The sequence below is a fragment of the Pholcus phalangioides genome, unplaced genomic scaffold (assembly GCF_987345545.1).
Source record: "Pholcus phalangioides strain wild (caught in Gottingen) unplaced genomic scaffold, Ppha-v1.0 ptg000037l_1, whole genome shotgun sequence".
Taxonomy (NCBI): Eukaryota; Metazoa; Arthropoda; class Arachnida; order Araneae; family Pholcidae; genus Pholcus; species Pholcus phalangioides.
Genome location: NW_028301624.1, coordinates 2508669 through 2524452, shown reverse-complemented (window position 1 = coordinate 2524452; position 15784 = coordinate 2508669).

The following is a 15784-nucleotide window of genomic DNA, read 5'->3' as shown; positions in this document are numbered from 1 at the left end:
TGCCCAACAAGGTGACTGGAAAAAAATTAAAAGGTTAAATATAATTAAAGGTTAAATTATGTATTATTAGAAAAAACCCATGAAATTAATGGTTGTCGTAGCCTAAATACAACTACCCAAAAATAATACGACAGAAAAAGTAACTGGGTGATTGGATGTGGGAGCATATAGAAATCGCCAATTTTTTCTGAGCCCTATCATTTCTTTCCCGCACAACGATGATACTAGCATGAGCAGGGAATTTTTTCCCCTGTATTCTGAGGGAAAATGGAGTACTTACTGACCTCACAAGCAGCGTGGGGTGGCCTTCTATCTCTAGGAGGTGTTGGTCTATCGTAAGTGAATTCGCGACATCAGAAGAACCTTGTCCTAAGATCCTAACAACCTTGAATTATCCCTAACTAATCGAAACCAATGTCCTCGAGTCGAAATATTTGAAAGACAGCGTATATATAACAATAGTTCACGGTCCATCATATATCGATCCCATTGGAAATCTTAAATACTTCAATCGTATATCCACGGCGCCTACGTTGTTTTAAAGAAAACATATTCAACAAATCTAGTCTCTCTTCATAGCTCAAGCCTTGCCCGCCGACGAAAAGGCTTACATAGTCAAGGAATTTGTAGAAATGTTGAAAAAAGGAAACAAACTCAATGAAGAGAAATGCGTTTCAGAATTGTTGAAAGAAATATTTTCAGAATTAGTGAAAAATATTTCCACAATAATGAAAACTCTAATTTTTGATGAGAAAACAATTTCAGAATTAATGAAAATTCATAGTTCTCTGATTCAAAAATAGTCTCAGAATAAATAGAAAAAATTGCTCAAATATACCCCCCCCCCCTTAGTGGGCTTGGAAGCCTGGGTGTTTTTGGCTCACCCGATAAGATGCCAGTGTGTGAATCCAGATGTCGCAGTGTGACTTGTTGGCCCTCGGGGTATATCCGAACGGTCTAAGACCCCTGATGAAAGCGATTTTGTCGGCTAGCCACTGCAAAGAACTTCAAGGGCCACGTATTGAAGACCCCCTGGCTTAGGACCAACAAATTCAAACAATATATATTTACTGACATCAAACTTTTTCTATATATAATTGTGTTATTCATTCAACATTATAACAGCCAATAAAGTAGACGTAACGAAACTAAATTTCTCTGACTTGAATACGTGGGCTTCTCTTTTTGAAGCGCCTACAAATATTAGCACTAACTTAAGAAATATTATTCGAGTTTTACAGACAGACAGACAGAATTTAATTTTCCTCGTCGCTGCCCAGCCCGAAGGGGCTGCCTTACAGACTGCTCTTGCTAGCTATGAAGGGGGTTATAGACAAATTTGTGCGTGTTTGTGTAGATGTGAAGTGCTTGTAAGTTAATAGGGGAAAAAAACACAAACATATATATATAATTATGTATAATATCCTTGTATTTATCGCATAATATATATATATAGCAAGACAAAACTACAAAAATATTATGATAGATAGACGAAGATTATACGGCTCAGTAATTCAGACCTTAACGTACCGATCATGGCACGTACAGCACGTTTTGAGGCCTGAGAAATTTTAGTCTTTGACGTGGGTTGTAATCGACCAGCTCTCTCAGATGCCCGTATTCTGAGTTCCTCATTCTTTCAAAGTGATCCCCTGAGATTTGATGGATGTAGTTGAGGATGGCTGGAATCCTCAGGTCTTTTCTAATATCAGCTCCTCTGATGTACTTTGGGGCGCTCACAAGGTTTTTCATTATTTTATTCTGTTGACTTTGCAGACGCTGCATGTTGGTTTTTGAAACATGAGCCCATACTGGGGCGCGTAGGTCATGATAGGTCTAATGATTGATTTAAACAATATGACTTTGTTTTTCAGAGTTAGTCTTGCACTTGGAAATGTAATGCGTGACATCATTCCCATGGTTTGGGTAGCCGTAGTTCTTACGTGATTTATTTGAGGAACGAAGGATAATGATTGGTTTAGAATACATCCTATGGCCAATCCATAGGAATGGGAATCCATGGAAATCCATCTTATGGCTTCTCTGCCCAAGTAGATTGGTGCTCTAGTGAATTTGGTTCCTCTTGTTAGCCAGATGAACTGCTACACCGCACACCAACTCCGGTCATATATCGCCATACGGCAATTTCCAACCAGTGGAGATGGGTGGGAAATGAAGGCTCCATCCATCCAAAGCCAGATGAACTGACACTTGGCATGATTAAGCTCGACAGCATTATCTTCACACCAGTCTTCAACCTCCTCCAGAGTCTCCTGAAAATTTTCTCTGCATTTATCAGATTTTCTGTTGTTGTTGATAATAATTGCATCATCCGCAAAGAGTCCCAGTATGCCCATTTGGGGGGGGGGGGGGCAGGGAAGTCGTTGATGTAGATGGAGAAAAGCTGAGGACCAAGAACTGATCCTTGGGGAACCGAGGCTTTTATTGGACGAATAGAAGAACGTTAATTTCCATTTTTTACCAGAAAATGCCTGTCTTCAAGATAGCTGTTGAAGAACAACTTGTAGTGGTCAGGAAAACCGTATTTAACAAGCTTGGCCAACAGAGTTACGTGATTCGTTTTGTCAAACGCCTTGCTAATGTCCAAGCACATTGCATAGGTGAACTTGTGGTTGAAGGCTTGTATTGTGAATTCTACGACTCGATGCAGCTGTGTGACACAGGAGTGGTTTCTTCTGAATCCATGCTGCTCAGGACGAAAAAAATTAGAAGATTCGAGATAGTTATATTGAATCGTATAAGAAGAATACGTTCAAACTGCTTAGATATGCCGCTGTGGTGGTCGAGTGGTTATAGTGCCGGACTCGTGATGCGAGGATCCGGGTTCGAACCCCACAGTGGTGGTCGGCTGAAGTTGGTTTTCTGTGGTTCCCAACTTCAAGGCGCAAATGCGAGCCGATCTCCCCGTTAAAAAGTCTCGCCACAGAGAGCAACAGTCCTACAACGGTAAATCATTCAACCATAACACTTCACTCATAGTTAGTAAAACTGGGGGCAGATGACAGCACTACACATAACAAGCATTACACAGAAACAAACTTTACGTCAGGTTGCACTACACGTACACGCACATTCCCGCATGTACCGATTCGTTGGGGGGTTCAGCGGAAGGGGGGGGGGGTACATGTGTGGTGTAGCAGTAGTAGGTAGGGGCTCGGGGATCCATGATGTTCTTAAGTCAGCCACCTCGTTGGGCAATTTGCCTGTTGTGGCGTTGTATTTGTATTTGTATATATTGCTCAGAAGGATGATAGGTCGGAAATTTTTGGCTATGAGAGGGTTAAAGCCAGATTTGTGGATAGGTTTGATTACTGAAAGTTTCCATATTTTCGGGAAGTGACAAGTTTTTAAGAAGCTATTAAAAATGTTGGTGAGAGTCATAAGGGCAGATAGGGGCAGATTTTTGAGAGCAAGATTGGAGATTTCATCCAGGCCAGAGGCTTTCTTGATCGAGAGTTTGTTAATAAGTTCTCCAACCTCCTCCATAGTTGTTAGCTCTGAATCTTGAACCTACTAAGACTCTGATGACGTGGTCTGTTGAGAAATTCCTCAATTATATTCAAGTGTTCCCGCTGAGTGCCAATCGGTTGATTCGTGTTAGATTTGAATTGACCCTCATAAGTTTCAGCAAGCACTTCTGCTATCTCAGCATCAGTGAAAACCAATTCACCTCGTTCGTTTTGAATTTTGGTAATTTTCTTGCTTTTCTTTTTGCAGATCTTCCAAACTTTCCAAAGGGAGCCCTCACTCGCAGTGGCCTCTTCAACGAAGTTCGAAAAGCGCTCGTTGACGAATCCTTTGATTTCTTTCCTGATTTCCTTTTCCAGTCGATTGAGCGCAACTTTATCCAAAGGGCGACGAAATCTTTGCCAGGATTTTCTTATTTTATTTTTGAGTCTAATTTTTTCCTTTAGCTCAAGAGAGATTCCAAATTTGTTTCCCGGGTGTTTGATTTTTCTAGTTGAATTGTGTAATGCGGCTTTAATACTGTCCGAAAAGATAACCGTTGCTGCTTCAACTTCCTCCTTGTTTGCATGCTGAAGCTCGAGAACTTCGTCAACATCTAGCAGATCCCTGAATTTATTCCAGTCAGTGGCAAGGCAGAAAGGAACATCTTGAGGCCTTGTTTGATCAATTGTGAATATGATTGGATTATGTGTTGAGTTGAGGCCAGTGAACGATTCTAAGTCAACATTATTCCGAAAGTTTTTAAATAGACAAGTACATCCGGTGTACCCAGCCCTCCAGGGTGGTGGGTTGGTGTGGAACTGGAGTGTATTTGTAGGCATTTGTTTCTACACCATCTTTCCAGAATTTTACCACAGGAATTTGATCTGTTACTGCAGAAGGCAGGACTTTTGCAATTCCAGTCCCCAGCCAGTAGAATTGGATTGTTGGTGTTGATCAGAAAGTTAAGTAGATTCAGGTCAAGTCTATTTCTAGGTGGCTTGTATGTTGCACATAGAGATATTGGATGCCTGTTAAGCTGGGAGGTAGTTTGGGAAGAAAGGTTCTTGCCCCGTCACTTCTACTGGAAGGTCTTTGTGGACAGCCTGTGAAAGGGTATCTTTGTCAAGCTGATGGGTCGCAGACACAACCTGTTTTTTTGTAAGACTTAACCCGAGAGAGCTGGGTTGAGCTTGTCAGTGTATTCTTATTGTCATCTTTTTTAGAATTTATAAGTTCCATCTGTCCTTTCCTCTCTGCTGCTTTTAGCTCAGCTGTTGAAAGTCCACTATTACCAGGGACCGCAGCATCATGAGTAGGGATCTTTTTCTTTTTATTCTTCCCTTTTTTTCTTTCTATTTGCTTTGATTGTCGCATTGTCACCAACAAGGTCAGCGTTTACATCTTCACTGTTCATAAAATCAATTATAGATTCATTAGGTAGATTTTCATCACAATAATTATTTTTTGATTTTTTCCTAGATTTCTTATTTTTTCTAGTTATACTCGTTTTATTTTTTAACACACTATTTTGCATCTCAGATAAGGAGTCAGATTTATACTCAACATCACTTATGATATTATTTACATTAGCATCAGAATTTTTTGGAGTGCCCACCATGTCATCATCATTATCTGTAGCATTCACGAGATCAGAAGTACTCAAAGGAGCATAAACATTAGAAATTCTAATACCAAAGGTTAAACAGTCCAAACCACAATCACTGCTCAGGGGATCAGAACCATTAAGGTCATTAGATGCATTGAGAACGTCCATGACAGAGTGGTCACCCCTTATCACAGTAGCTAACCTGTCATTAGCGTACGTATTCTCGTTCAAGAAACAGTTTGAAGTATCGGACTCATTTGGGGCTTTGTCACAGCCACTGATTTCCGAGTCAGCTGACAGTTGTGTACTGTCAACACACGAGTTTTCCCTTCCAAAAGAACATTACATTCAGTGATAATTTCAGTCTGGGATTTACAAACAATGTGAGAACAATTTTTATGAATTTTAGCATGATCAGTACCTCCAACGTTAGCAACGCAGTGCTTTGGAGCATTAGTGTGCGCAGTAGCACGTTTATCATGTGCACAAGCATTACATTTCAACAAATATTTATTAGAATGCAAAGAATCATTAACAACATCAGTTTTATCGCGCAAAGTGATACCACCATTAAGAATAATTTCATTGGTTTGAGCATTACACTCTGAGAGACAATCAGTAGAGCAATCATATATATCAGTAAAATTAGTAGTAGAGACACAATTTACATTCAAAAATTTTTTGTCATTCAGAGTGGCACTATTATTAGGAACATCTTCTAAAGTTCGAGCATCACACATTAAATTATAATCATTTGTGCCACAATATATGTCAGAATTATCACCAATCGGAACACTATTTTCATCAAAAAATTTTGTGACATTTAAGGTGTTACCATCATTAATTACACTTTCTGATATATGAGCATTACTCACTAAATGACAATTATTAGCATTACTATATTTATCGGTGTCATTAACAGAAGAAATATCATGTTTATCCAAAGATTTAGTGTCCTCCACAGATGCACAACCGTTAGTAAATACTGAGGTTTTGAGCATGACATACCAAATGGCAACCATTAGTATCACTATTTGAATTTGGCACAAAAGAAACACTATTTTCATCCAAAAAATTTTGACCTTCCTTAACACATTTTGCTTTATCTGTAGGCCTACCTTTTTACTAATTACTGGCAATTTACCATCTGTTTCAAAGCGAAAGCTTATTTTGATACCACTAGCCCGTTTATGTGTACAATCAAAACCATCCAAATTATTAAAAAATTCAATAGCTTCAATTACTAATTTACGGCATATTTCACCATTCGATGGCTCTACCAGATACTCGACATACACTGAAATTACATCCAATAACTCTCTAATCACTTCACAGTCATCAACAAAACCATCATTGCCTGCATCATATTGAGCTCGAATCCAGGGAAAGAAACTTCCAGCAAAGGTTTCGAGATCTCTCCCTTTGTTATCGTGAGCATTTTCCGCAAGCCTTCGAAGCCCCAAAATTTGGGGCCCTGTCAACGGGATTGGAATAGATACAGCAGAGTGGCATGACGCAGTTGAAAAAGTCGAGAACTTACCCCTGACGAGCCACATCTATGGCCAGGGCCAGGTTTTTACCCTGGGCAAGATCGCACGACCAAAACAAATCCCGGGAAAACGTTTCGGAAACTTGGATGACAACCGCTGTCCGTTGAACTATCAAGACCGTTGATCCTGTCGATACGCAAAATCTCGTAACTACTAGGCGGATACACACGTCATTATACTGACGATTCGAAATAACACTTTCAGAGAGCAAAAAACCGTCGCGAGACTAGTCGATCCGACGGCAAACGAACTGCGTGTCGTGAACCTAACGTGAAGTTTGTTACTCTCTAATGCTTGTTATGAGTAGTGCTGCCATCCACCATCAATTTTTCTATCTGTCGATGAAGTGCAATGATTGAATAATTGTACCGTTTTAGGCCTGTTGATCTTTGTGGCGAGACTATTTAAATGGGAGATCGGTTCGTATTCTTGCTTCGAGGTTGGGAGCTACAGAAAACAAACTTCAACCCACCACCGCTGAATAGCATACGACCACGGGGGCTGTGAATCAGGGCTGTATATAGTAAGGGCCGGTTCATTTCTTTGATCTTGCGTACGTGAAAGCTTTCGAAACTAAATTATTCCTTTGGGGAACGTCAATTGCGAAACAAAAAAACTATACATTTTCCTAAATTATTGGAGTTGGTAAATCTACAACTTGGAAACCGGACAATTACGTGCAGTGCATTTCAAATCTAAGAAAGGAATTCAGAAGCAAATTTTCCGACTTGCGTGAGAACGAAATTTTCAAGAAAATGTTTTCCTCACCATCCTCGGTCGAAGTCGAAAGTGTTCCACGAGAGCTACAATTAGAATTTGCAGATTTGCAATGTGACTCCGCAGTTAAATGCAAAATTTTTGAAATTCCTCTTCATTACTTTATTCTAAGTATGTGTCCAAAGAAGAAAAGTATCCAGAAACACGCAAACGTGAGCATTGTTCATGTCTTCTATATTTGGCAGCACTTACATATATGACAAGTTGTTTAGTCAAATGAAGAATATTAAATCAAAAACTAGAAACGCGTCTGACTGATCGGCATTTGGAGGATACTTTACGCGAATAGCAACGACACAAATTTTACTTAACAATGAAGCTTTAGTCAAGCAAAAACAATGTCAAGTTTCTCGCATTAATTTAGAAATTACATCCATTCGTAATGTAAGTAACCAAAGACTTTTCTTTCATTTGGTTCTTAATTAATTCAACATATACCTGTATAAACGAAAATCCTCCATTTTTTCCTTCTGTTCATATATTATAAAAAAATACCTAAAATATTTGGTCTTACCCCAATTCAGTTTAATTTTTTAAAACGAAAATGCTACATAATGGAATCATAAAATATGTAGTACGCGTCGCATTTTACTTTGTCGTATCTGAGCGCACGTAGGATCAACCTTACGCAGAGCACACTGGGATTGATTGGAGGCACAAGGAATCTTTCAGAAGCATTTTTAAGTAACAGAAATGAATCAATATAGCAAAAAAGGAATTTTTTGTCACTATATGTGTATTTTTTTAAATCATTCAAAATTAATATTTGTTAAAATTAATTGAATTGAATGTTTAAATTTTTTTTTAAATATTTTGAAACATATTTAGTTTGTGATCGTTTTTGGAGGAAAGGGGGGGGGCCCTTCGCCGTTAATGAGTGGCCCGCGGAACGCGACAAATTTTTTATGTGGCCCTCGAGCGTCAAACGTTGAAGACCGCTACTGTAGACCATAGTTTCCCAAACTTTTTTGTTCCATCGCCCCCTCCTTCAGAAATGTTTTCCTCCCGTCGCTTCTCCCACTCGAACCTATAGGATCCTACGTTGTACTTGAATCTTTTATCGCCCCCTGGAACATTCTATCACCCACCAAGGGGGCGATATTGCCCACTTTGGGAAACACTGCTGTAGACGGTAGATCAAATTAACAATCTCTTCCCTTCATGAAATGATGTGAATTCTGACGTGACTCGAATTCAGATTTTACAGCTATGCGATTTATTTACTACATTTATGCCTTTCACATGATCCCACGGGCCAAAAGTGGCCCTCAGCGTCATCTGATGTGGCGTGTGAAACCAAACCTAATTTTGAAAAAATGAAGTGCCACATTTACAGATCATTTAAGCTTTACAGCGGCAATCCTGAGATATCTCGTCAAACTTGATCTGTTTTATTGTGGTCACGCCGAAATATCTCGGGTTCTTAACACGCTTTTATCTCCAATGTGGCAGTTATAATGCGGATCAGGAAAATTAAAAGCGCTCAAAGGGTTAAGTGACCTGCAGAACATTTGCAGACCACTCAAGTGACCTGCGGTGCAGGTCCACGTCACGTAAGTGACCCCACGGCATATTAATAAGCGAGTATATTCTGAGAATGCTTACAATATATTAATACAAATTATAACACAGTCGGTCCCGCTTATAACGTTCCTACTTACAACGTTCTCCCGCTTAGTACGACTTATTTTCGTAGTCCCAACTCTTACAAATTCTCATTTTCCTTTCATTTTCTCGCTTAGAACGTTTTTTTGTATCACGATTTTTTAAAAAACGTTATAAGCGGGATCCACTGTATATATATTTTAAGAAATAATATATAATATGATATTGTTAGTTTTATGTATGCATGGTGATTATTATTAAAGTTCTCGTACCCGGAGCAGTACTTATCCGAATATACCCAAATTTTTAGGATATCTTAAAAAGACCATGGGAGAGAAATTAACGAGATTTTACAAAAAGTTCAATTTTTGACCACCAGGTGAAAAAGTGGCGCTCTCCTATTGAATTTTCCCCCGTGGACCATATAGCGTATATACTAAGTTTCAATGGAATACGTCTACCGGAATAATTTGTATTAATATATTGTAAGCATTCTCAGAATATACTCGCTTATTAATATGACGTGGGGTCACTACATTCAACTGGTGCTATAAGGGTCTGGTGCAATAGTGTACTGATACTGCTCACAGCCCAATGTAGCACCCGTCAGTACACTACTTTACCGCACTCCAACTCCGGTCATATATCGCCATACTTCAATTTCCAACCAGCGGAGTTGGGTGGGAAATGAAGGTTCTCCAAAGCCCGTCAGTATACTGACAACATAAAATGTCATAAAAAAAGCGCCACTTTTTCCATCTTGTGGTTGAAGATTGAACTTTTTTTAAAAAATTTCATAAATCTCTCTCTCATGGTCACATTAAGATACCCAGGGACGCCGGAAATCAAAAATATTTGGCATTGCTCGAGTAATGAAAATAATGTTCACTTGGATATGTGTGAAGACCATACATCACACATTCAACAAAAATGTCTTTTGTAAATCTCCCATCGCCTGAACTGAGGAGTGTGAGCTATATTTCAATGATGATTGGTGTTGCTGAGCAATACCATGCAAATGATTGGTGTTGCTTTAGCAACATGAGCATGTATGTTCCGGCGTCTCTGAAGATACCTTAAAAATTTTGCTGTGTTCGGATAAGTAGTTTTTGAGAAAAACTACTCGGAGTACACACACGGGAACTTTAATTGCTTACGTAACTGATCAAACTTTTGGGCGAACGGTTTCAGAATAACGTGTCTTCATAATTCTGAATGCTTTTCGCATATTTGTAAATTTCATATTTTTGGTTAGTATTACTTTAGAGCTGTTGGTTTTCATGACTGAAATGACTTCATTAATTTAGGAGCAGTAAATGAGAAGCACGTTTGAAAAGGATGTTTTCGGCACTTCAACATCATGTTTGAATCTCGTTGCAGTTTTATTTGTCTCTGAAGCCACAATCTTTATTTTCTGTCGCAAAGTATCTTTCCGTAAATATGTGTGTGTCTAATAGTTTACTTTTCGATTGTAAAATGTTTTCTCTAACCCTTAATTACTTTTATCCAGTGCCGTCTTACCGCATGGGTACCTCGAGCTAAAAAAGGGGCCTCACAAAGTGATATCTGGTTGAAATTTTCGAGAATTATAACAACCTCAAAACCTATGTAAGAATATGGTGTGCAGGGTCACTTAACAATTGAGCTGAGCTGAATGGAACTTAATTCGCCGGTCCCGCGGCACAATTTTTGATGGCCGTTCTACCGGTCTTAGCAGTGGGCACAAGAAGTACTTGGCCTATTTTGTTGTGTAAAAGTGTGTGTGATGAATAGTATGTGTAGCTGTATGTGTAAAAATTTAAGTCAAAATCGGGACTCTAAGCTGATTTAACAGATTATTGCAGGCAAAATGCCATATCCACAAAAGAAAGAGAATTATCATGAGTCACTGTATAATTATGCACTAAAAATGGTCAGGTTAGTAATTCGTTCATCTGAAAGCAGTCTGGTGGAAAATGAGGAAAAACATGCACGATGTTGCTGTGTATGAGAAAATCTCTGGGGGACTTCTTGAGGACCGTTTAAAAATAAGATAATAATAGATAAAAATAATTACGTCGATTTCGGTTGAATGTCCACTTTCGTTTTAGTGGCCAATTACAGAGCAGTAATCGAGTACTGATTCAATATGTGCGGAATGCTTGGGCTATTTCAACGGCTTCCAGAAGGCCTGGCAGCTAAAGAAGAGATACTGATCCAATATGCTGCCAATTTTTTTAATTATCAATATTTTTACTTTTAACAAATATCAACTGACAACTATGATTATCAAAGTATCATCATTTTGCTTACGCTTCTTTTTCCATGTGTATATTGAAAATTATTCATGGTCATGTCAGTAAAAAAACACCATAAAAAGTAATCCATCTGCACAATAAAGGGGGAAGAGAAAGACCTTCAAATGACCTTCATCAGAGAAAACTCCATCTTTTAATTGTTTCCACGGCTACTCTACAGATGTCGCTTCAATCGGAATTTAACAATACGACAATATTTCCGGTAGTTTTTTTTTTCCCCGCTTCATCCTGAATAGGGAAAAACATACATCGCAGGCAAATAATGAATTTTTACAAAGTCCACCTGCTTATAAAAAGAAGGGAGGGTAAAGTTTGGATTTTGCCTCCCCCTCACGGTATTTTGAAATTTTGCTTCCTTGCCTTTGGTGCCTCCTCCTCCTCCCCCCATTTTTGAATTTTGGCGCCTCCGAACAGCAGCGAGAGCTCTAACCAACATGGCGGAAGTACCAATACCGTTTGGTACAACAACAAAAAAAAAAAGGTAGACAGATGATACTTGAGATTTTTTTTGGGGGGGGGGAGCTCTTCCTTGATCCCTTCTCCATTTGTGGCTCCCAGAATGGATTCACTGAATCAGAAGGAAGTTGCTGCCGGTAAAAAAAAAACTCTTTTATTACGGCATCCTTTACAACGGAAATAAAGAAAATGGTATGCTGTACTGAAAAAAAGCCGGTATTTCCACGTGGATTCGTGACGTCATTTTCTGTCTGTCTGTGTCTGGATGCCCTTTTTTCTGAATAACGGATGAAGAGAGAACGGAGGGGCGGCATTATTACAGATGTTTCTGATCATGAACAAAAGTTCCATCAATTTGGGATCGCCTGGAGTATAAACAATCATTGACGACGACAAAGAGGAACACCCCAGCCAGGGCAGGACTCCAAGGGTTTTTCCGGGATTATTTCCTGTGCTGTGACCTTGTCCCAGCGTTGTCTGATATTATCATATAAACCCTTTGACTGATCTTGTGTGTGTGTGCGTGCGTGTGTGTTCATGAATCATGATCGACATGCATTGATCAGGCGTGGAGTCAGGATGATGTGACGGGAGGGGGAGCGAATTATGTGAGTTCGCTTGATAGTCCCGTATTTTAAGGGACAGAAAAATTTTCCCATGTTATGCGGCTTTTGGGAGGGGGTGGTCATTTATATCCCCCTCCCCCACTCTGGATCCGTGCCTGAGTGAAGACAGACATCTTCAGTGACGAATGAAGTGGAGGCAGGTATCTTCAGCTGCGAATGGAGCCGAGGCGGACATCTTCGGTGCAGAACAGTAAACTTCAATTTCGAGTGGAGCAGAACCGGACAACTTGGAGTTCGAATGGCGAAGGCAGACACCTTCAGCTGTGAGTGAAGTGGAGGCAGGCATCTTCAGCTGCGAATGGAGCCGAGGCAGACATTTTCGGCTGCGAGTGGAGCAGAACCGTTAACTTCAAATTCGAATGGAGCGGAACCAGACAGATTCGAATGGCGAAGGCAGGCATATTCAGCTGCGAACGAAGTGTAGGCAGACATAGTCAGCTGTGAACGAAGTGTAGGCAGGCATATTCAGCTGTGAATGAAGTGTAGGCAGGCATATTCAGCTGTGAATGGAGTAGAGGCACGTTTCTTCAACTGTGAATGGAGTATAGGCACGTTTCTTCAACTGTGAATGCAGTATAAGCACGTTTCTTCAGCTGCGAATAGAGCGGAAGGCAGGCGGATCCAAGTTAATATGTCGGAGAAGCGACTTATTGTGTAGGGGCATCGGATCATCCCGTATTTTACGGGTCAGATAAATTTTCCTGTATTATTCGGCTCTATGGAACCAATATACGCGGATTTGGTGTTTCGGTTGCCTTTGGCCGAAACTAGCCCGAGATTAGGCTCAAGATGCGGTTAGTCCGGGGGCCACTTTGTGACAGAATCTGTATTCGAGCAGAACTTATTTTTGGCAACCCCGCCTACCCACCATCTCCAAATTTATCTAAACAATTCCTAACAAAGGGGGAAAAAAACTTCTATTGGAAACAGAATTCATTTTGGATTTCGAAACAGGGATACCGGGCTAAATTCAGGAATGTCACGAAAAAGTGTTGATCACGAAAAAATAACTGGAAAAGTCTAAATCAAGGCCACCCTCACAAGGCGCGGGACCCAGTACGAAAATAATAGCGGGGCCGGAGGCGTTTTAATAATTTCGGGGCTCCTTAGCCCCGATTTTATATATATTTTGTGGGAAACGTGGGTCTTCACATCTAAAAACCTCACGCATTTTCACGAAACATACAAGAATGCTGAAAAATTTCCATACAAAAAACACACACGCATTTGAATTAACAAAAAATTAATGGAAATTTTTTTACAGAAATTTCTTTTAAAATTGATGAAAGAAATTGAAGTGTAATTTAATTTCATGACCAATTAAAATTGGAACCTTATGAAGGAAATTGTGTGAGAGAGAAGCAATGTAAATTCAGAATCAAAAACGGCAAAAATAAGCAACAGAGATAATCCCAGTAGCCATGAAAATTCAGAATAAATGAAAAAAAATTAATTCCAGAACAAATTGATGAAAATCCAGAATTGATGAAAATCTGAAATAAATGAGAGAATAACTTTTTCAGAATTGATGAAAATTCTGAGTAAATGAAAGAAATAATCTAAGACCTAATGAAAATTCAGAATAAACAAAGTTAATGAAAGACATACTTCCATAATTGATGAAATTTCAGGATTCTAGCATTCAGAATTTACAGAAGAAATTACCAAAATTACCATTACCGTAAGTGCGGAGGGCGTGATGCGACCAGCTGCCCTTGGGTGCTCGTTCTCGGCGATGATGTAGTAGGCCGGGTCTGTGAATGTTCGTTCTCAGGAGCAACATTCGAACCGATTTATCTTGTCTCCTCGGCAATAGCGTAGACACAGGGTGGGTGGGGGGGGGGGCAGTTGCCGTCTGAGCTCGTCCTCAGCATTGAAATCGGAGCCGTGTGGCTCTGGGTGCTTGTTTATGACAGTAACAAAGAAACCAGGAGCTCAATGTGTGCTCGTCTTCATCAGTTTCTTCGGAGTTTGAGGCTGTGGGTACCCCTTCTGGGTAATTGTGCATGATCCCAGGGTGCCCTACGAGCTCGTTCCCAGCAGGGACTTGAGTGGCACCGGGGCCGTAACTGGGATTTCTGCCGCCCGGGGCAAACATTACTTTGTCGCCCCCACAACTTTATACAAATACAACGCCACAACAGGCAAAATGCACAACCAGGTGGCTGAGGAAAAAGATGCCCAATTAAAATTCGATAGTTCTATAACGGTGTTCTTTGTTTCAATCTAAAACTGCCACCCCTAAATTTTGCTGCCCGGGGCAGTTGCCCCTCTGCCCCCCTCTATCCCTAGATAGTGTAACTGGCAGTTACGTCAGAAGTGGGGTTGTGGGCGCTCGTTCTAAGCAATAACTAACTGTAGCGACCTCTACTTGAACTTTCACCGATTGCGGAAAAATAATGACGTCGCACTTCGCAATTTTCTGATGCGAATATTTTGTTACCTAGCAACGCAAGTTGCGATAAAAAATCGAATGTTTTTCTTCGCAGTCGGCAAGCAACCATTGTCATGTGATGTCTTTCATTTTTATGTGTCCGTACCAAATTAAACATGTATTATAAAAAACCTTCTGATTGTTATTATATTTAATAATGGAGCTCAACAACCGGTCCTACAGATAGGCGCCTACACACCGGTGCCCTGCATCGGTCCCTAAACTGGCGACGCCGGCCGTGATTTCGAACAGCGCCATGATTTCGAACAGCAAAATTCTCAAGGTAAGCGAGTAATCGTTTCCTCCGTTCCAAATGGACAATCCGCCGAATGTCGATCGCGTCGCTATAAAGCCGCCTCCATTTTGGAGAAACAATCCAAACTTGTGGTTTATCCAACTAGAAGCACAATTCTCGATCGCAGCGATAACTGCCGATGCTACGAAGTTCAACCATACTATCGCTGGTATCGATGCCGATATTTTATCGACAGTCCAAGATTTAGTTCTAGAACCTCCCCAGCAGAATAAATACGACGCGCTGAAGACACGATTGATTCAGGTTTACGCGGAGAGCGAATCATCGAAAATCCGTACGCTACTGCAAGGTTTAGAACTAGGAGATCAAAAACCATCGCATCTGCTTGCCCGAATGCGTGAGCTTGCCGGACGTAACTTTAGTGATGACTTGCTGAAATCGTTGTGGTTAGCGCGACTCCCCGCTAACGTCCAAGCTATACTAGCTGCTTCGAGCGAAGGGCTTCCACAACTCGCTTCGATGGCAGATAAAATCGCTGAGTTGGCCATTCCAAATATCTGTTCAGCATCCGGTCGACCCGAGAACGCAATCAGCCAATCACTGGAGCAACAAGTCGCAGCTCTGACCAAAGAGTTGAGTGAGCTGAAGGCCGCTATTCACACTTCACAGCGACAGCCTAGACCTCGATTCCGTCATCGCGAACGGT